Source organism: Pan paniscus, chromosome 5, assembly GCF_029289425.2.
Source record: "Pan paniscus chromosome 5, NHGRI_mPanPan1-v2.0_pri, whole genome shotgun sequence".
Taxonomy (NCBI): domain Eukaryota; kingdom Metazoa; phylum Chordata; class Mammalia; order Primates; family Hominidae; genus Pan; species Pan paniscus.
The window spans coordinates 128,756,196-128,777,620 of record NC_073254.2 but is presented as its reverse complement, the minus strand read 5'-3'; the positions used below and the strand labels follow the sequence as shown (position 1 = coordinate 128,777,620).

The 21,425-nt window shown below is 45.6% G+C and overlaps 1 long non-coding RNA gene across 1 annotated transcript in view; it reads right to left on the bottom strand.

Moving 5' to 3' along the window:
* Positions 1–20,414, bottom strand: part of LOC117980665 (uncharacterized) — an 87,753-nt gene extending 67,339 nt beyond the window's left edge. Inside the window, exons 1-2 of the long non-coding RNA XR_008955690.2 lie at positions 20,347–20,414; positions 12,031–12,158 (exon numbers count right to left, since the gene is read on the bottom strand). This is a non-coding gene — a long non-coding RNA (uncharacterized LOC117980665). The remainder of the gene's footprint in view (positions 1–12,030; positions 12,159–20,346) is intronic.
* Positions 20,415–21,425: the final 1,011 nt, after the last annotated feature.

The following is a 21,425-nucleotide window of genomic DNA, read 5'->3' as shown; positions in this document are numbered from 1 at the left end:
GATGGCATCTGTTGGCTGGGATTTCAACTGGGCCCATTATCCAGAAAACCCTCATCTGGCCTTCGATGTGGCTGAGACTTGCTCAAAGCTTGGCAACCTTGGACTTCTTACATGACAGCTTGGGGCTGCAAAGGCAAGTATCCCAAGAGAACCAGTTACAGCAGTGTTGCTTTTTATAACCTAACATTGTAGACATTTAGGATAATTTTTGCCTTATTCCATGGCCAACCAGTCACTAAAGTGGGTCAACAAATAACTAAGGCCCAGATTGAAGCGGAAGGATACATAAACCTACCTCTCAATGGCAGAAGCATCAAAGAATTTGCAGACATGTTTTATTTTTTATTTTATTTTTGAGACAGGGTCTCATCCTGTCACCCAGGCTGGAGTGCAATGGTGTAACCACAGCCCACTACAGCCTCGACCTCCCAAGCTCAAGGGATCCTCCCACCTTAGCCTCCCAAGTAGCTGGGACTACAGGCATGCACCACCACACCTGGCTAATTTTTTTTAAACTTTTTTTTTTTTTTAAGAGACAGGGTCTCACGATGTTGCCCAGGCTCGTCTCAAACTCTTGGGATCAAGCAATCCTCCTACCTCGGCCTCCCAAAGTGTTGAGATTATAGGCATCAGCCACAAGACCTGGCCAGCTGCGGCACTTTGTAAGCAGCAATGCCAAAATTTAACAAGTGAAATATGTAAGTTATTAACTAATAATATATAGTTATTCCGATTCTTAAAACAACTACGAAATACAAGGACAGAAATTTTGAATGAAGTCCCACAAGCTAAAAGCCCGGAGTCCTCAGGAGAGTACAAATGTTTGACTTTCTGTGGGCTTGGCTGGCTTAGAGCCTTCCTGGCCTGCTCCTCCAACCTGCCATGGCTTCCACCTTCCTTGATGGAGGGATTATGTATCTTTTGCTAAAAATTACCCCAGAATGATGAAGTGTGTCCTTTCTCCCTGATCCCATGACTGCTACCTTTGCTGCTCTCACACCAGCCTCCCATCCATTGCTGTCACTTTATTTCCCCTACTCCATAATTCATGTAATGGACAATTATCAAACACTGACCACGTACCAAACTCTTGAGGAAATACCAGAATGAACAAGGCCATGAAGATATTCTTTAATGCTTTTAAAGCTTTTAGAAGCTTTACTGTTTATCTTTCACATTTAGGTCTGTAATCAATCTGAAAGTGATTTTTGTGTATAGTGTGAGGTAGGGGTCAAGTTCATTTTTTCTCAAGTATATATCCCATTGACTCAGCACATTGTTTATTGAAAAGCTCATCTTTTCTTCACTGCATTGCAGTGGCACCTTTGCTGAAAATAAAAGACTGTATATTTCTGGGTCTGGATTTTTTATTTTGTTCCAATAATCTATTTATCTATACTTGAGGTCATATCATTCTGTTTTAGTTACTGTAACCAGATAATAAGTTTTCATATTTAGTCATGTTAAGAAAATGTTTTTTCTTTTTCCTGAGAATCTTTGCTATTCTTGGACTTTTACCTTTCCATATAAATTTTGAAATTAGCTTGTCACTTTCCAGAAAATCTGGGCTTTCTTTTCTATTGGAACTGTACTTCATTCTGTCAGGGATCCTATCTACTCCTTCCAATCCCAGCTGCCTTGACATTTCTCCATGCTATCAAAAAGCTGGGTGAAGTATAGCTTTTATGGTTGTTCCTGACAAGAGGGCCATCTGATACCAGTCACTCCATCATAGTCAGAAGCAGAAGCCCTTTGCAAGCTTTCCACAATTCTATAAAAAAGAAGTTCCATGATAAGAAATCTGTATGACAAACTTTTATTCTGCATACTGTTTATGTTTAAAATCCTACTTTATGAAACAAGTAAACTGCATTCACCTGCAGTTGAGAGAAGACATGACCCATATTGGGTTAAACAAACAAAATGTATTGGTTCATATAACTGAAAAAAATTCAGGAGAAAAATCAACATATACAAGATTCCAAACAAATTTTACCAGGATCCAATTTATCTCCATCTGTTCCACTTCCTGCTTGTTGAAGCCAATCTCAAATCAGCTCATGACCATAAGATGGTTGTCAGCAACTCCCAGAACTATACTGTCTCAGGTCCACATCCAGGAGAAAAAGACTGTCTGTTTCAGGATACCTGGGAAAAGTCCTATTGGCTCTAGTTGGGTCACTGCCCATTCCTGAGGCAATCACTTTGCCAAGGTAAATTTGATGGATTCATTAGCTTAGGCCCAGGTCAGGTTCCTGTTCCTGAGCCAGCGGTAGATTCAGCTCCTCTAGAAGTCCATGGACTGACAGCGTTAGTGGAAGTTCCCAAGCAGGAAGCTGGGGCGTGATTAAATGGATGCCGGACAACCAAAAAAGCAAAAGCCCGCTTCACAGCCACATCCAGTGTCTAAATCCACATCACCTAAAAGTACCTGGAAGATCATAGGCTTCCTCGTCAGGTCCTCCAAGGCCACTTCCATGATCCTGCTTCTAGGACTGGGACCCCACCCCCTTCACACGGCCATGGGCTCCACACTCGTGGTCTGTGGGACATGCACAGCTCTTCCGGGCCCAGCTATGTGTTCTCTTCCTTCTGTTACCTGAAGTCTTGGCAAGGGTTGGGCATGAGGAACAGGGGGATGAGCTGGGTTTTATTCCTTCATTGTTGCCACTTTCCTTTGCTCTCACTATCTCCTCAACAGGACAAGAACAGGATGATCAGGCTTAGCTTCCTAGTGCTACCATTTACTGCTATGATTCTGAAAAAGTCACTTTGCCACTCTGAGTCTCATTTCCTCAGCTGCAAATGGGGCTGACCATGTCTATGCATACTTTACCTCTTTCCAGGCAATCTCTCTAAGAGTTCTATAATACAATGGAGGGACGATAAGAGGTAACAAGCCTGCAGATGATATCTTTTTGAATGGCTGTTGAGGCTGCTGGTGATGCTTCTGCTACGGAAATCTCAAATGTGGAGGTTTTTCCCCCCCCCAAGCATTTCAATAACTGTTAAGGTTAAGTGAAATAGTCTGAAAATGTTTGATAGACTGAAGCTCTAAAGAGATGCTGAATTGTATTATAGGTCCCAGACAGATCATTGTAAAGTTCTTGTTCCACCCCAAGTGTTGTTTGTGTGTAACACGTGTCAAGGGTTTCCACTCTAGGGAACAAAAGCACAAAAGTTTCACTGAAGTCCTTTGGCCTAATCCTCTTAAGAGCTGTTGAAGCCTCCCTGAATTGATCAGAGGCAGTCAAGTGCCTTCTTAAGACAGGAGGCTCTTTCAAGTTTTCTTACTGCTCCTAGTTCTGACAAACCCACTCAAGTTTCCTTGCTACCCCTTCACCACCACCCATACAACACTTGGAGCCAGAGATTTTGCTCAAGGTCACAGTGGGCAGGAAGTGGCTGGGCAGGGATCTTTCTAGAATCCACTGTCCTTCCACAAGGCCAAAAGGAGCTAAGACTGCACAATCACAATGGGTGCAGGCTGCAGAGGCCTCTGAAAAACGCAGGTTTTGACTGTACCTTACAGGAAGTACAGGACAGTGTCTGAGCAGTGTCTGAGCAAGAGTTGTGTGTATGAGAAGGAGTGGCACGTCTGGAAGCGTAATCAGGAAAATCAGCTGCACCTCCTGGCACAGGTGCATAACCCAGGACTGAAGTAATAAGACCAAATGCCCTAATGATTTTTGCAATTCAGAGCCTAGCACAGTGCCTCATTTAGTGGCTATTCAGTTGAGTTGATAGTTGGGGTGGAAAGGAACAGATAGATTTAAGAGAAGTCTGGACAGCAGGCACGTAAGATGTAGGGCTGGTTGAAGGATGAGGATAAAAAAGAGTAAACTATGGCTTTAGACACAGATACATCGGCAGACGTTAGGGGTGGGGAGGGAGTCCAGATGAAACCCAACTGTGGGTTATGAGGAACAACCACGTGGCTGTGTTGTCACAGGTCTTTTCCTCCCCAAATGCAAATACGCCCATTAGTAAGGTACCCTTGGCCAGAAGCCAATCTGGTTTCACCCCTGAAACTTTGAGCATCATTTCCACAGTGCTGTCAGCCTAAGAGGTGAGCTTCATTTTGCCAATAGCTTCTATTGAGATAGAGTTTGTTACTCAGGCATCTAAATAGCTCTATTTTAAAGATAAATTTATTTTCTGCAGATTAGTTCAGCTGATGTATTAGGTAGCCAAAAAACCTCTAAAGAGAATAAGAAAGAAAAACCTCAACCCTTAATTCTACAGCTCCCCTTTAAAAAGAAAAAAAAAAAAGATACCAAATAAATCCAAGCTCACCGATCTTCCAGCTCACTTGATTTACTTGGAACAGACTCACACTCAAGGGTGACCCCTTTCAGGAGCAGCCTCTGGATTTCTTCCCCACCCTGGAAGTCTCTGGTACTTTAGTGTTCTCAATTGTGTGGTGGAAACAGAACACATTCAAAAGTCTCAGCAGGCTGGGCGCGGTGGCTCACGCCTGTAATTCCAACACTTTGGGAGGCTTAGGTGGGAGGACTGCTTGAGCCCAGGAGTCCCAGACCAGCCTGGACAACATGGCGAAACTCCATCTCTACAAAAAAATTAAAAAATTAGCTTGGCATGGTGGCACATGCCTATAGTCCCAGCTGCTTAGGAACACTCCAGCCTGGGCAACAGAGTGAGACCTTGTCTAAAACAAACGAACAAACACTTCTTAGCAAACTGTGTGACTGTGTGCAGGCATATGCAGAGGGACGGGCAGAGCTTAGAGACTGGCTGTAGATAGTAAGGAGTGACTATAGACAGAGACTTCTCGCCCTACCTGGGAACGGTGGAAAGTCCGAGTTGAGGGGAATGCTCAGGGCCTTCCTCCTCAGCGCCTAACAGTACAACCTCACATTTACAGAGCGTTTCCAGTTTTCATCTCACTCATTGTCCCATTTCCTAGATTGCTGCTGTCAGTCAAGAGCCCTTCCTTAGCTCCAATCCCACATGGTGCTGGAACCTCCGCGCCAGTCCCCACAAGGAGGTCAGGCTGCCACTGCCTGCACATCTGACAAGAAGCTCACCACCTGGCAAGGCCTCCTGCTTCCATTTTTACAGGTAAACTCTGCCTCCCTTTAGTTTCATTTGCTGGATTAGCTTTGGCCCTGCAGATACCCACATGGATTATGCACTTCCTCATCCTCCTCGCCATTTATTTCTGTGCAAACCACCATCATGTCAGCCCACTAAGTGTTCTCCTTACAGGCCTTAAAACCCCTGACATAGACCATGATTTCCCAACCATTTACGCTAGTTCCAGTTTGTCAATAACCTTATTAAGCACATGCTTACAGAACCCAATGCTCTCCTGGCCGTGCATGCAAGCCCAATGTGGTTCCTTGTCCTAGATTCTACACTTGTGTTGGGAGTGCCCATGGTTGTGCTAACTTCTTTGTCAATCCCCATTCATATTGAGATTTGAGTCAATTAAAACTCTTAAATCTTCTCGAGCCCAAACCTGTGTATTCCCTTTCAACAAATCCTTTCAACAAGTAAACAAGATGTGCATCAAGAACAAATGCTGTCACTGGTGCAATTTTTGTTAAACCTAAATACAATTCTGTGCATTTACTTTAGACGTTTCATCTAAATGTTCCTACAAGTCTCAAGGTCTTCAAGAAAACTTATCTGTCATTTGTCATTATTAGCTACACTCTAGCTTCATGGCATTCACAAACTTGATGGGCGAGCTTTTTATTTCTTTATTCCAGCCACTGGTACATTGCAATAAAACTTGGCTGTGTATACCAGGGGGGTGAACAGATGTGATCAAATCTGTTTTTACAGATTATAGACCTTGTTTGCTCAAAGTCACACAATGGACCTATGTACTGTGGAGCTGGCACTAGAACCCTGATCTCTTAAAAACCAGAGTAGAGATTTTCCCACAGTGCCACAGGCTGCTGCCTGGGATGTTTGCCTCCCCCAGGCCTGGCCACACTTGAGTGGATACTCATCATCCACTCGGCAGGTAGGGGCTTCACACCATTTTCAAGGTGAGCAACTGTATTTATTACCATGTGTTGGCTGACAGAGGGCTATAGCTAGTAACAAAATTATTCTTCACTCACATTCACTTCGACACTTCAAGCATCTCTGTCCAAACCCAGCTAGATCCTTCCCCTCTACACCTGCCCAGCTCACCATGATGGGCTGGACACGGTCAAACCTGGGCATGAAGAGACGTGGGTCACAATGCTGGTTCCACTGTGTTAATTCTTTGACCTTGTTTGACAAAAGCCATTTAATTTCCCTGAGCCTCAGTTTTCTCACCTAAAATAGGGGACCACACCACCCTACCTTACAGGACTGATTTGAGCATCAAAGGAGACAATGAATACAAGGGTTTGTTGTTGTTGTTGTTGTTGTTGTTGGCAAACTCCCCAGTACTTTGCAAAGGTAGGTATACTATTATTATCAGATGGGTATGGAGAACTCTAAAATGAGTCAGTACCACTTAAAATTCCTTTTTAAAGCCGTTCATTGCATCCTAACCTATTTATTCATTTCTCTTTTTTTTTCTTAAAGTCCCAACAAAAACTTAATATGAAGACTGCATGCAGGGATAGCACTGAATACAAATTAACCATCCAACGTTCTTTAGTCCCTCTGGCAGGGAAATGATCCACCTATTAAAACACCCAGTCAGAGCTGGCACACACAGTGCTGATAACCCCAGCAGGCAATGACCTTGGCACCATTACAAGGGCAATATTTTCAAATGGATGAACTATTCCTGAACAAAGTGTCCAGTGTACTAGGAATAAACAGGCTTTTCATCAACCAAGGCTGTGTGTTTTCTGGTTCCAACAACCTTTCCCAGAGACAGTGCTGGAAAGGAGGGGGCACCAGGAAGCAGCACCTCCTCAGCAGCCTGCCCAGCACACTCATCCCTCCTCCAGAATCCTATGACTGGGCAGGCCTCCACACCTCCATCCTCTCCTCTGATGGTTTCATGATTGCTTTTCTGCACTTTTGCAAAAGGAGAACCCGATGCTGCCCTTGGTGACCCTGGTCAGACCTCAGCAGGTGGAGGATCAGCCCTCCCCATGGTGTAAAACGGAGTCCTGGAGCCTCATGAACAAGAACCTGTGGTAGAGAGTCATGTACGATGTCACCAGGTATCTGCGAGGCCAATTCTTTGAGAAGATGGGTGAATCGCCCAGGACAGTCCAAAAGAGGTCACACAAGAGGCAAACAAGATCCTTGAGACAAAATTCACAAGGAGAGGAAGGACGGACTCTGGATCCACTAGAATGAAGCACACGTGCAAAATGCAACGGGAAAAACTTGCTTCTTCACCTAAGCCAAGGAGGCTGTAGCTGGCCCTTTCAGCTGTTTGTTCTTTCATTCATTCTACAAATGTTTATTGAGCACCTACTGTGTACCCAACACTGTTCTGTGTTCTGGAGACACAGAATAAACAAGACAAAGTCCCTGCCTACCTTACATTCTGGTGCCAGTAGACAAACAATAAAGTAACTGTCTAGGTAGTGATAAGTGCTAAGAGGCACAGGGAGTGTAGAGCACGAGCTGACATCAGGGAAGGCCCCTCTGTTAAGGTAAATTTGACCAAAGCTTTGAAGGCAGTGAGGGAGCAAGTGATGATTTTCTGGGCCAGCATATTCCAGGCAAGAGCGGGATTCAAACAGCAAAGAAGAGGGTGTTACAGGAATGGATTGAGCCAAGGAGAGTCCAGAGAGATGAAGGCAGAGGGGCAACAGGGAGCCTGTGAGCCATCTTCAGCACTTTTAATTCCAAGTGATCTGAGAAAATACTGGCAGAGGGGGAGGGTTGAAACAGAAGAGTGAGACAATTTGATTTTTGTGTATGAAGCTCATGCAGGGTGCTCGATTAAGACTATAAAGAAGGCAGAAAAGAATGTGAACAGCGAGACTGTGAGGAGGAGAGCAGGACAACCCAAGCAGGAGACGGTGGCGGTGGCTCAGACCACGACAGCAGCGTAAGAATGAGCTGAGAGTCTGGATGTTGTTAGGGTAAGACCTGCAGAATCTAATAACAGGATATGGGAAATGAGCGAGACTCAAGGATTAGTCCACAGTTTCTTTTGCTGAAGCAATTGGAAGGAGAGAGTTAACATTTACTGGGAAGAGGAAGGTTATGGGTGAAGTAGGGTGAAAGGCATCAGGATATGGTTTTGGGTATGGTTTGGGATACGTTAAGTTTGAGGTAGCTATTAGACACCAAGGGGAGATGTCTAGTAGCCTGTGGATCAAGCAAGTCTTAGGTTCAGGCTAGAGATGTAAGCTTGGAAATCATCACTGTAGAGAAGATATTCAAAGCCAAGAATGAGATTGATATTAACAAAGGAGTGAGGACTGAGAGAGAAGAGATCCAAGGACTAAGTCCTGGGGCAATCTTACACAAAGAGGACTTAGCAAAGGATACTAAAGTGAGTTAAATAATTTTTTCTTAAAAAAACAACCTAGAGAATATATAAAGAAAATTTCTCAAAAAGTAACCATTGATTAACTTTGCCAAATGCTGCTATTTGGTCACAAGTGACAATAACTAAGAATTGACTATTGGATTTAGAAATTTGGAGGTCCCTCGTGACTTTATTAGGGCAATCTTATTTCTCCAATGAATAACCCCTGAATCAATAACTTAGTGCAATAAAAAGCTTCTATCTCACTCATCTCACAGTCCAGTCAAGTATTTGGCAGGTGGCCTTCTTTGTGATTTGGGTACCAGGCTCTTTCCATCTTCAGTGCACACCTGCCATGGTTCCCTTGGAAAGGGAAGGAGTGGTCCATATAGAAGCACACCTGAGCTCTGGTGCTTCAGCCTGAAGCTGGCATGTTGACCCACTGGAGTTCCCATGACAAGAACTAGTCACACAGACTCATTTAGAGGCAAAGTAACTGGGAAACATCATTTGGTTGTGTGCCCTGGAAGAGGAAGTGGTTTGGTGACCATCTAGCCAGTTTCTCTCACAATGACCTTGGCAAGAGCACTTTTAGAGGAGGGTGGAAACCAAGGACTGATTGAAGGGAGTTCAAGAGAAAAAAGGGAAGTAGAGAAATAGGGTGGTAGCTAAGGCAGGTTTGGGATCTAGAGAGGTGTTTTGTTTCTGGTTTGTTTGTATGATATTGGAAATGATCCTGTAGAGAAGAGACAACTGCTGGAGGGATGTCCTTGAGTAGGTGACAGAGAAAGGGACCTAGCTCAGTGTCATGCATAAGAATGCCTTGGAGAGCCCATTGAAACAGGTTCTGGGGCCCCAACTCAGACATTCCTTTTTTTTTTTTTTTTTTTTTTTTGACAGAGTCTTGCTCTGTTGCCCAGGCTGGAATGCAGTGGCACAATCTTGGCTCACTGCAACTTCTGCCTCACAGATTCAAGCGATTCTCATGCCTCAGCCTCTCAAGCAGATGGGATTACAGGTGCATACCACCACGCCTGGCTAATCTTTGCATTTGTAGTAGAGATGGGGTTTCACATGTTCATCTCTAACTCCTGGCCTCAAATGATTCACCTGCCTTGGCCTCCCAAAGTGCTGGGATTACAGGCATGAGCCACTGAGCCTGGCCCCGCCCCAGATATTTTGATTCGGCAGGTCTGGACTGGGGGTGGACAAGCTGCATTTTCTGACCATCCCCCAGGTGATACTGATGCAGTCAAGATTCAGGCCCACACTGAGTATTGCTGACAGGCGCTTGGGAAATTCATTCCTTGTCCAAGGCGGGAAGGCAGAGCGGGTAGGCACAGATGGAGGTGGGAGTACAGGCGAGGGTGGGAAGATGGGAACTTGGCAGCCACTTATTTTACTATCTCAGTGAATTTGGAAGCAAGGTCATCAGGTGAGGGTGAGGATAGGGGAGGACATGTTGTGAATTTGAGCGGGGAGAAAATATGAAATCACTGTCTTGGAGAGTATGAGAATAAGTGGTGCAGGGAAATGAAATAGAAGGGCCAGCCAAACACCAGGACCCACCTGCAGCTAGTGAGGCTGAACTTAGAGTGAGACCAGTCAGCTGGGCAGGTGCACACAGTGGGCAGACAGTAGGATTCAGCCAGGACTGTGGTCTTACCAGGCAGGTACAACAAAGGAGAGGGGGTCAAGGGAGTTGACTGTGTATTGATGGGAGGGATGAAGGCCCCAGATCGCAGCATCTGAGTGGGTACAGAGGGCAGGGAGGACTTGCAGGTAGCAGCGAGGAACAGTGAAAAGATGGCAGATCAGTCATTTGTGGGTCCCAGTAAAGCTGAAGAATCACTGGAGAGAGAAGACTGAGTGGGATGGGAACTGTGTTAGGAGAGTGGGATGTTTGAAGTCAAGATAGTACAGACAGCACAACTGGGAGTAATGACACAGTCAAGGGAACGGCCATAGGGGTGAGTGGCCGCGATGCCATAAAGGACAAGATCGGTGGAGAAGAGCAAGGAGAGGAACCAGGAGGCTGAGTATTGGAAGGATTGTGTCTGTGGATAATGAAATTGCCAAGGATCATTATCAAGAGTATTATTGGAAAGAACGCTGAGAGCTGTTGTTTCCAAACCCTCCTTCCAGAACCTAGTGCTCTAAGGAGGGGAAGAATTTCTGAAATATCAGCTCTCAGCCCACAAGCAAAAATATCCCCAGAGTCTCCTTCAAGTGCTAATTGCAAAATAAACAGAAAGCCAGCAGGGGCTGCCTAGGGAGAAGTGGAAACAGCAGAGGAGCATCCCCTAGTTGGCCAGTGTTTGCCTCCAAAGAGCCCAGCTTCCCCAGCTGCTCTCCCTGCTTAATGTGAAGAATTAAGAGTGGTGGCAAGTGGCTGGGGGCCCTAAGGTGACTCATCACAGCCAGCCAGGCCTCAGTACATTTCTGCATGCATTTTATGTGGAATCCTAGGCTGCTGGTTGATGACATCTTAGATTTCATATTTAACTGCCGTGCGTGTTCTAGTGCAGAAAAGACTAAATATAGACTTGGAATTGGGAAATCTAAAAGGAATAGCAAAGCAGCCTCAGTGGCCAGTGCTGGAGGGGGTGTGAAGAGCTAAGGACGTGGACGCGTGGCCAAGAGGACATTATCTCTGTCCACTCCTGCCGAGGACCCTGCCCCGGGATGGGGGTGCCAGGAGAGAAAATAGCAGCCCCAGCGCACTATTGAAGATAAACAGCTTCCCTCCCTTCACTTACCAGAGTGGGGCTGCGGTTCCCCTGGTCCTCCCTGTGTGGGAGCAGCAGTGGATTCTGCCCAGAGCTGTGGAGCCAGTTCCTCTTTGCCAGATCAGACCCAGCCTTGAGACAGAGAGAGGGCCAGGCTCCCTTTTAGCCTCTCCCTTTACCCTCCAGGCCCAAGAAGCCCAACAGAAAAACTGGCCCCTTCCCCTAAGTCAGTCATGGCTGCCGATCAGTGTCTGAGAGGTAGGGCAGTGCAATGCTTGGATCACACGTGAATCCCATCAGCAGCATATGTAATGAGAGTTAGAGGTGGGAAGGACGGGCAGGAGGGACTTACATCCAAAGTCACCTGTGGTTATCTCTGGGCGATAGGATTATGACGACTTTTCCATTTTCTTATCTGTATTTTCTAAATTTTCTATAATTAGTATGCGTTACTAACACATGTACAAAAACGACTAATAAGCTTGTTTTGTTTTTTGTTTTTGTTTTGGAGACAGAGTCTTTTTCTGTCGCCCAGGCTGGAGTGCAGTGGCGTGATCTTGGCTCACTGCAACCTCCACCTCCTAAGTTTAAGTAATTCTCCTGCCTCAGCCTCCTGAGTAGCTGAGACTACAGGCACCTGCCACCACACCCGGCTAATTTTCGTATTTTTAGTAGAGATGCGGTTTTACCATGTTGGCCAGGCTGGTCTCAAACTCCTGACCTCAGGTGATCCACCTGCCTTGGCTTCCCAAAATGCTGGGATTGCAGATGTGAGCCACTGTGCCCAGACTGTTTTGTTGTTTAGAAAACACTTAGCTGGATGGGTTACCCTTGACAAGGGGCACACCAGCCTTAAAAGATCATTCAGCCAAACACCCAAAGACTCACCTAGCACACAGCTGGAACCGAAATTCAGCATATGGTGCATAACACAGGCACCAAGGATTCGGGGTTAGCATTACCTGGCAGTCACATCCTCTTCACTTCCCAATTACAGATAGCTGGAGCCCCCAACCCTGTGAAGACAGAACAAAGAAGCATGGGAGACGGTGGGCTTCTCAGGGAAGAGAACCCTTAGCATCCCCTCCAGTCTGTAATTCTCTCTCTCACCTCAGCGGTGTTGACTGCAGCATCTTGTGTGGTTTATGTGCCTTGTGAGCCAAGGCCAGTGTTACCTTGCTGCTGGCCAGTGTAACAAGGGGGACCTTGGGCCACCAGCCTGAACTAGATTTCATTTTCCCCACCTGGTCTGCGTTGTCATATTTGGGTGCAGTACTGCAGATGCTGCATTAGCTTTGACATGAGGTTTGAAATCAGGTTCAAAGACCTGCAGTCTAATATAAACACAAAATGACCTCAGATAAGGGCAGGCCCTAGATAAAACTGTTAAAGAGGTCAGGTGTAGTGCCTCATGCCTTAATCCCAGCACTTTGGGAGGCAGAGGCTGGTGAATTGCTTGAGGTCAGGAGTTTAAGACCAGACTGCCCAACCTGGTGAAACCCCATTTCTACTTTAATACAAAAAAATTAGCCAGGCATGGTGGCGCACGCCTATAGTCCCAGCTACTTGGGAGGCTAAGGCAGGAGAATCGCTTGAACCTAGGAGGTGGAGGTTGCAGTGATCAGAAATCGCGCCACTGCACTCCAGCCTGGGTGACAGAGCAAGACTCTGTCTCAAAAGAAAAAAAAAAGCAAACCTGTTAAAGAAATAAAACGTATCTTTGGACATTTCCCTAAAAAGGAAAGAGTGACTTCTTAGCAGGGCACCTCACTTTCTAGGGCTGCATGCAAGTGCCCACTGCAGTACTTTCCCATCCTGGGTCCCTGTCCTTAGGGGTCTCTTCCTGGATGAGTGCCCTAATCTGAGAGACACATTCCCATGTGGCAGTAGCCACGTGTGTTCACACCTAGCCGTATAATGAAACTATATCTTAACCTAAGGCCTCTTTCTAGAAAGACATGGCCTTACCCCAATAAACAAAATGCTAAGGACAGAAAGTTTAGGTTGACCTGTAGGATGATAATAGGGAATTTTTAGGATAGAGTGAAGGGTTAGGAGTCCCCCTAAAATAATGACCCTTTACTTAAATATGTCTCTGTCAACAGGAACATTGACTCACTGGAAGATTAAACTACCTTAAATCTTTATGGAGCAACAAGAGATTTTTAAATGAAAAAAAAAAAGGAGGAAAGAGAATAAAAAAGGAAAAAAGAAAGAACTAGTAGGACAGGGGACTGATTTTTCTTATTTTTATTTTTTATTTGTGTGGACATAGAGTGTGAAATGAAAGGGGACTGTTTTTAAAACACACATCCACATTCTTTCACTCGCTTTTCACCTTCATCCTACGCATGGGGCAGGATGATATGGTATTTAGCCTTCCTTGAAGATGAGCTTCAAGTCTTATATTTTAAATAGTATTTTCTAGACAGCCGTTGTTAAAGTGTGGACCAGGGAACCCTGGGGGTGCTTGAATTCATCTTATTTGTTTTTTCATTTTTTTAAAAAGCCTTTAAAAAATATAGAGATGGCAGGGGCGGGGGCGGGGGGGGCCTTCCTATGTTGGCCAGGCTGGTCTTGAACTCCTGGGCTCAAGGGATCCTTCTGCCTCAGCCTCCCAAAGTGTTGGGATTACAAGTGTGCACCACTATGCCTGGCTCTCGAATCCATCTTAGGACATTCCTGAGGTCAAAACTCTTTTTGTAATAATACACAATTTGCCTTTTTTACTCAATTGAGTTTTCCACAGGGCACATGATATGTCATGACATCATTGCATCAAAAAGGCTTCTATGGTCCCAGAAGTTGGGGAAATGTTTTAGACTCTTTAGAGAATTTATAATGTCTATTAGCATATTAAAGGCTCTGAGAAGTTCTGTAATATAAAACCTGTTTAACTTGGTTTAATGTAACTGCAAATTTATTTGGTCATAGCATTTATTTTTGTTTTGGTTAGTTTGTTCAACACCTGTTGCTATCATATTTTGGGAAATGCTCCTCCAGGGGTAAGATATTAAGCCAGTATTCCTCTGACCAAGGAGTTTTATTAGAGATCTCTCATCTGGACCTGATGTAAACAAGTCAAAGAATGGGCTACATTAGTGTATTGGTATATTGGAGTGGTCAAGAACAGAACCGGACTGCCTGGGATCAAATCCCAACTCTGCCACTTACTATCTGAGACTTTGGGCAAGTTATTCAACCTTTCTTTGCCTTACGTTCTTCATGCATAACATGGGAAGATTTTAGGTATACATTAGATTGGTGTCCTGCACATAGTAAATGCTATTTTAGAATCAGCTCCGCCAGGCACGTGGCTCACACCTGTAATCCCAGCACTTTGGGAGGCTGAGGCGGGCGGGTCATGAGGTCAGGAGATAGAGACCATCCTGGCTAATACGGTGAAACCCTGTCTCTACTAAAAATATAAAAAATTAGCCAGGCGTGGTGGCGGGTGCCTGTAGTCCCAGCTACTCTAGAGGCTGAGGCAGGAGAATGGCGTGAACCCGGGAGGTGGAGCCTGCAGTGAGCTGAGAACGTGCCACTGCACTCCAGCCTGGGCGACAGAGAAAGACTCTGTCTGGAAAAAAAAAAAAAAAATCAGCTTTAATCTATTACTAATCTATTATTGTGACAGGCATGCTGGTTTAGGATCAGGACTAAAAGCTGGGCCACTAGCTAGCGATATGACCTGAGCCAGGTCTCCAAACTACCATCGACGTCAGTTTGCCCATACTTTGAACTAGAAGGTAAGACAGGCCAGGGCGTGGCAGCTCACACCTGTAATTCCAGCACTTTGGAAGGCTGAGGCAGGCAGATTACTTGAGGTCAGGACTTTGAGAGTAGCCTGGCCAACAGAGTGAAACCCTGTCTCTACTAAAAATACAAAAATTAGCTGGGCGTGATGGCGGGCACCTGTAGTCCCAGTTACTCAGGAGGCTGAGGCAGGAGAATCACTTAAACTTGGGAGGTGTAGGCTGCAGTGAGCCGAGATCACGCCACTGCTCTCCAGCCTCTGTCTCAAAAAAAAAGTGAGATGAGACAAGCTTGAAGCCCCTTAGTGCCGATATTCCCTGACTGCACAGGCTCCCTACAGAAGGCAGCACTAAACTGCAGCATGACAGGAGAAAAAAACACAGGGAGGGATCAGGTGGCCTAGGAGCACTCAGGTCCTGCACAGCATCAGCAAGAGATGAAGGGGCTCACAAAATGGGATGCTTAGCCTTTGAGAATGGAGTTTATTGACTCCAGAGTTCAGCCTCCCACCAACCAGCTTCTCAAACTGCCCAGATGTGAAGGAGAAAAAAGGCGGGGTTAGCTTTCCCCACCAACACCATACCACCCCCTCCACGGCACAAGTTAAACTGGCTGCTTGCAATGAGGGCCTGGCTACAGAGAGGAACTGGCTTTTCAAGAGGGCCACCTTTTGAGGACACTCCCACCTCCACCTCAGCCCCAGGGAAACCTTTTGGACACCTAACCTTGGTATGACACAAGAGTGGCTGCCTCTAGAAAAATTCCTCCAGTGTGACTTCATCACAGTTGGGGATGAAGGGAATGCATGCAGGGAAAAAAAACTGAACATATCTGTATAAGAGAGAGCTTTGAATTGCTGGCAGCTGTGGGCCAAGGTAGCATAATGCTTATGAGGCTAAATTGGGAACATTTGAATGCTTGGTTTTGTGCTTAAAAAAGCAAGTAGCAGCTCAGCTGCCAGATGTTGGATAACTTGGACATGTAGCTCGTGGGCTTTGGTATCAGCAACACTTTGGCAGGTGACCACATGTCAAAGAGAGATGATGACTTGCTTTCCCAAAACTGCTTCTAGGGAGGGAGCCTGGTGGCTTTCGTGTTTCACTTTCACTGAAGAAGTTATATTTGGGAACACCAAAAAGAATCTCTTAACTCAGAGAAGATTGGCTCTAGGGCTTGTCAGCAAAGGAAGAACTCCTGAGAACTGGCTTCATAAGAGCTCAGCTCCCTGTTACTCAAGCCTGTGAATAATCACTGAACTACTCTCTCTCTAACACAGTATATCAGTTAGGAATTGCTTTCAGTTGCTAGCAACAGAGAACTGACTATAGTGGCATAAATGCATGAAGGTGTTATTTTTGTCATGTCATGAGAAATGCAGACATGAGTAATTACTGGCATTGGTTTGGTGGCTTGAGAAAATCAGGGACAGGTATTTGTAATTTTTTTATTTTTATATTTTGAGACGGAGTCTCACTCTGTCACCAGGCTGGAGTGCAGTGGCACGACCTCGGCTCACTACAACCTCCGCCTCCTGAGTTCAGGTGATTCTCTTGCCTTAGCCTCCCAGGTAGCTGGGACTACAGGGGCACGCCACCACACCCAGCTAATTTTTGTATTTTTAGTAGAGACGGGGTTTCACCATGTTGGCCAGGATGGTCTCGATCTCTTGAACTCATGATCCACCCGCCTCAGCCTCCCAAAGTGTTGGGATTACAGGCAAAAGCCACTGCATCTGGCCTGTGATTCTTTTAATCTTTTCTTCATAGCCTCAATGTGTCTGTTGCAGCTCCAGCCATCACATCCACATTTCAAACAAAAGGAATTAGGAAGGATGAAATGGCAAACAAGGCTTTCCTAGAAGTCCCACCCAACAACTTCTGCTTTTATCTTCTGCAAGAGAACTCATCTTTTCACTGGATACGTGCTAACCAGGATAACACTGGGGCTCTCTAAGAGAGAAGGTGAGGATGGATATCGGGTAGGAAGCTAGCACTCTCTGCTTGGGGCTTTCCAGAGAGATGTGTTTAGAAAAGAAGTTGCTGTCTGAACTGGTCCTTCTGGGAGAGCTTGTTATGTGAAAGAGCAGGTATCTGAGGAAGCCTCAGTTTACCCATGAAACTGACCTCTAGGTCTCTCTCACTCTGAGAGAGGTGAACTGGCTTCTGTTCTATGAGTGCCCCTAGTTCCCAAGTCAATTTGATTAGGAAAGGAGAGGATTGGGAAATGGAAATCTCTGTAAAGCAGTGGATTCATTCCTTGATCAAAGGCATGGTGGTTGGCAGCAAGCATAAAAATATGAATGTGTATGTTGACAGAGGAGGCACCCGGCTACTACTTGTCAATGTAGTGAGGCAGGGGATGGATAAAGAAAACATGCTTCTGAACCTTCAGAATCTTACAAATTAGAAGAGAGAAACACAAAACATGAAAACTAGAAAGTAGGCCAGGTGCTGTAATCCCAGCACTTTGGGAGGCCGAGGCGGGTGGATAATGAGGTCAGGAGTTCGAGACCAGCCTGGCTAACATGGTGAAACCCCGTCTCTACTATAAAAACCATACAAAAATTAGCTGGGCATGGTGGCAGGCACCTAAAATCCCAGCTGCTCGGGAGGCTGAGGCAGGAGAATCGCTTGAAACCAGAAGGTGGAGGTTGTGGTGAGCCAAGATCATGCCACTGCACTCCATCCTGGGCAACAAGAGCAAAACTCCGTCTCAAAAAAAAAAAAAAGAAAACTAGAAAGTTATACAGGCTAAGTGGAAATCAGCCCCTGGCACAGAGAAGGGGGCAGTCATTGCCACTAGGATGCTCCCAAAGGATTTCAAGAGGAAGGGGAAGATGTGAGGCTTGCTGGATGACCAGGGGGATTATTGAGGGGCCAGGGAGTGGTGGTATCACCTAGCCACACAGCGGGGCTCCCTCAACTGGCAATAGAAGCAGCCGTTGGCCTGAATTTCCAAGGACCACCATGGATTCCCAAACAAAATGTCATCCCAATGTTTCCAGCTCTCTATCCAGCCTTGTAAAACAAAGATGTGGAATTTAACAAGATCCAACAAAAACTGTGGAAGGGCACAATATATAAAAATACCATAGCCAAGAATCAAAACACTAACTTCTGTCACAGGAGGGGGAAAAGCTCTTGCAGATGCATGGGGGGATGGGGCTGAAGAAAAGGGGACATTTGTTCCAGGGCTTTCTTCAGATTTGGGAGCGAAAAAGGCTAGCAAGACAACAGCATTCTACAGAGAAGCCAAGTGGGGAGGTATAAGGGTGGCTGGTTTTTCCTTAAGTCTACACGTTTCCAACTGCTATTTCATGCTTCCAGCCGTTACCATATGTTCTCAGATTTTAAAGTCACAATAAACGTCAGGGTGAGCAGCTGTGGAATAATTCACACTTTTGTTCATTTTCCAGCACCCCCCATCAGATCACATTGCTTAAATAATGCCCCACCCTCCCACCACCTGTACATCAAGGTCATGGTCCTCCTCTATTAACAGCAGTGAGAACAGCCAGTTTTACTCTTGCGGGAAGTTGGCAGAATTGCAAACTTGACTGCTGAGCTTCGGATGGGTCATGAAATTTTTAGTCTCTAAATCTTGCTTTTCCAGGGGTTAGATATTTAAAACATTTCTTCTTCCTAATGGTATCTTTCAATCACGCAAATTACCACAAGTACACAAGAGCAAAGACGATCGCATTCTGTGTCAGTGTTTTGTTTGCATTGTGAGAGGCTGATAATGTGGGAGGAAGTTTGTGTAGTGACTGTCTGGGTTCAGATCCTGGCTCTGTCACTTATTTGCTGTGTGAATTGACAAATGTAAACTGATTAGTATGGTGCCAGGAACAGATGCTATTATTATTCAGCAACTAGCCTGAATGTAATCATGTACTTGTTTACCTTTGTAGCTTCTTAAGGGCTAATCCTTAAGGGTTAAATGCTGCAGGGATCTGTTATGTGTTTGCCCAGTTAAGTTCTGGGCAAGGAAAAGGCCTGGGTCTTCTGCATGGCTCCCTTCCCTCTTCCACCTATACATCCCATAACCAGCATCTTCTATAGTGCAGGGAACAGGCCTACTGGCCCATGGTTAGTTGCTGGCCCACCTGTGAGAATGCAGGAAAGTCTGAAAGATGGCAGAATTGAGAGGCCTCAGTTTGGAGCTTTTCTTTTTACTTCTCTGCAAGGCTGGTAGGATTGCAACCTTACAGAACTGCAGTCTATCAGAGGCATCCAATTGTTTGTACATCTGCTCAAAAAGCAGCTTGCTCTTGGGGAAAGAGATGAACAGTCCTGGCCTGGCCCTTTGTGACACCAAAGAGGCTAGCACTGCTCTTGGGAGCCCTGCCCAGTGGTCTGGCCTTGGGAGCTGCCAGCTACACAGAGAGAGTTGGATCCTCTCCATGTAATGAAATTGACTCAAAAAGAACAAAGTTGCTCTCAACACCTGCTCACCCTCGCACAGCTCTGAAGGCCAAGAGGGGAATGGGTAATTGCAGACCACAGGCAATGACAGAAAAAGAAGGGGGAAAAATCAGCAGCCACTAGTTTAGCATATTCCCCTTCATTTCATGGGGGGAGATCAATGCAGACCTCACCATGCCTGTCTCCAGAGAGCTGGAAACAGTGGAATGGCTCAAAGGGCAGTAGGAGAGAAAGGACTGAGGGATCTGGAAAAGCAGCCCCAGAATGGTCTCCTTTTTATGTAAGCTAGCTCGGAATGGGTTTCTATGACTTGTACCCACTCTTATTTGCAATACATTTTGTGAGAAAGGCAACATGGACACCTTGGCACAAGCAGAACAGCAGTCCACTCACCATTTCAGAAGAGCTGCAAGGTGGCTTCAGGGCTCTTGGGGCACCAGAGCCAGCCTAGCCCCAGTCACCCACGGAGCCCTCCAGCCTACTTTTGCTCACTTTATTTGGCTGCATTGCCCAGCAGTGGCCAACCTCCATGGAGTCCACATGATCAAACTCACGGAAGGCAGCAAAGATGGGGACACTGGGAAAGGAGGTCCTCAAAATTGAATCTTCCTCTTTCGCTGACTATTGTAATCACACCACTAGATGTTGCCAAATGTTTGTAGAAGGCACTTCTCCTGGTACCTGCCCAGCTCACACCCACAGGATGGACAAAGAACGGTCAAGTTTATTCTATGTGACCCCTATCCATATTCATGACTCACTGGACAACACGTGTCCACACCCAGCCCAGTTGAACCAACTGAATTAGGACCTGGCGTAGACGTCTGGGCTCATGGCTTGAATGAAGGCTATGTAGTCACAGGAGCCATGGGGTATCCCTGCTTGGCCCTGCAAGCCAGAACAATGGAAGCCACTCTGGAGAGAGAGACAGAGATGAAAACAGATGGAAAAGCAGCGAGAAGCCACGGGAGTGAGCTGCCTGCATTCCCCACTCTCCAGACCCGGGTTCTGGATCCAGCCTCACCTCCTGCCATAGTTTCCGAGAGGTATCCCAGTCTCCTTTCAACTCAGTGTCTTCCTTTTTGCTTACTTGATTGGGTTTCTATTACGTGCATCCAGAATAGTTTCCACTAAGGCAGTGATTCACAGTTTACTGAACGCTTTCATATGTTATCCTGTTTGGATTTTGCTTCGCACGCTACTCCAGGGAGAAGGCAAGGGAGGCATCATCATCATCTGCATTTTATGGTCAAAGACGTCCAGGCAATGACTGCTCAAGGTCTCCTAGGCAGGGAGTCAGGTCTTTGACCCAGACACAGCATCATCTCCACTGCACCACACCCTCTTGACATTGGAGGTGTACTTCCAGGAAAAGGGACTCTGGCGCCAAGGTATAATTGGAAGAGATATGCTGCATTCCTAAGCACAAGCGCATATTTCAAGGGGAAAATAGGAGCTTCAGCTTGATAATTCATGCCACAGCTTTCATGAGCCTGACTCTGTAAACAAAGTGCATTGAGAACGGGAAACCAGGCGTGGAATTTGTGGTGGAGAATACTCCCCCTTATAAAAATATGTGAAGCTTATGATATCATATTATTTTAGCATTTGTCATACTTCTTTCTCTCTTTCTCGAGGGCACCAGTGAACAATGGACAGGTAGGTTACATTTCTCTTCTCCACCTTTGCCTAGTCATCACTGACAGTTTCCACCCAAAGTAGATTAGCTAGGAAACTGACACTCTTGCCACACACACATGTGCATGCGAATGTACTCCAACACACGTGCACACACACATGCTTGCTTGTGGATACCACCTTCTAAAAACAGCTCTATTGAGATATAAATTCAGATACCATATAATTCCTTCATTTAAAATGCACACTGTGATTTTTGGCATATTACATCATTTAAAATGGTTACATAACATACAACTTGCCATTTTAACTATTTTTAGTGGTATTAATTACATTCACAATGTCGTGCATGACATTGCAATACAATCATTAAAACCATCTATTTCAAATGGATGCTATTTTTTTTGGTCCCTCTCTTTTTCCCTTTCTGTCTTCCTCCTTCCTTTCTCTTATGTTTATTTTTCA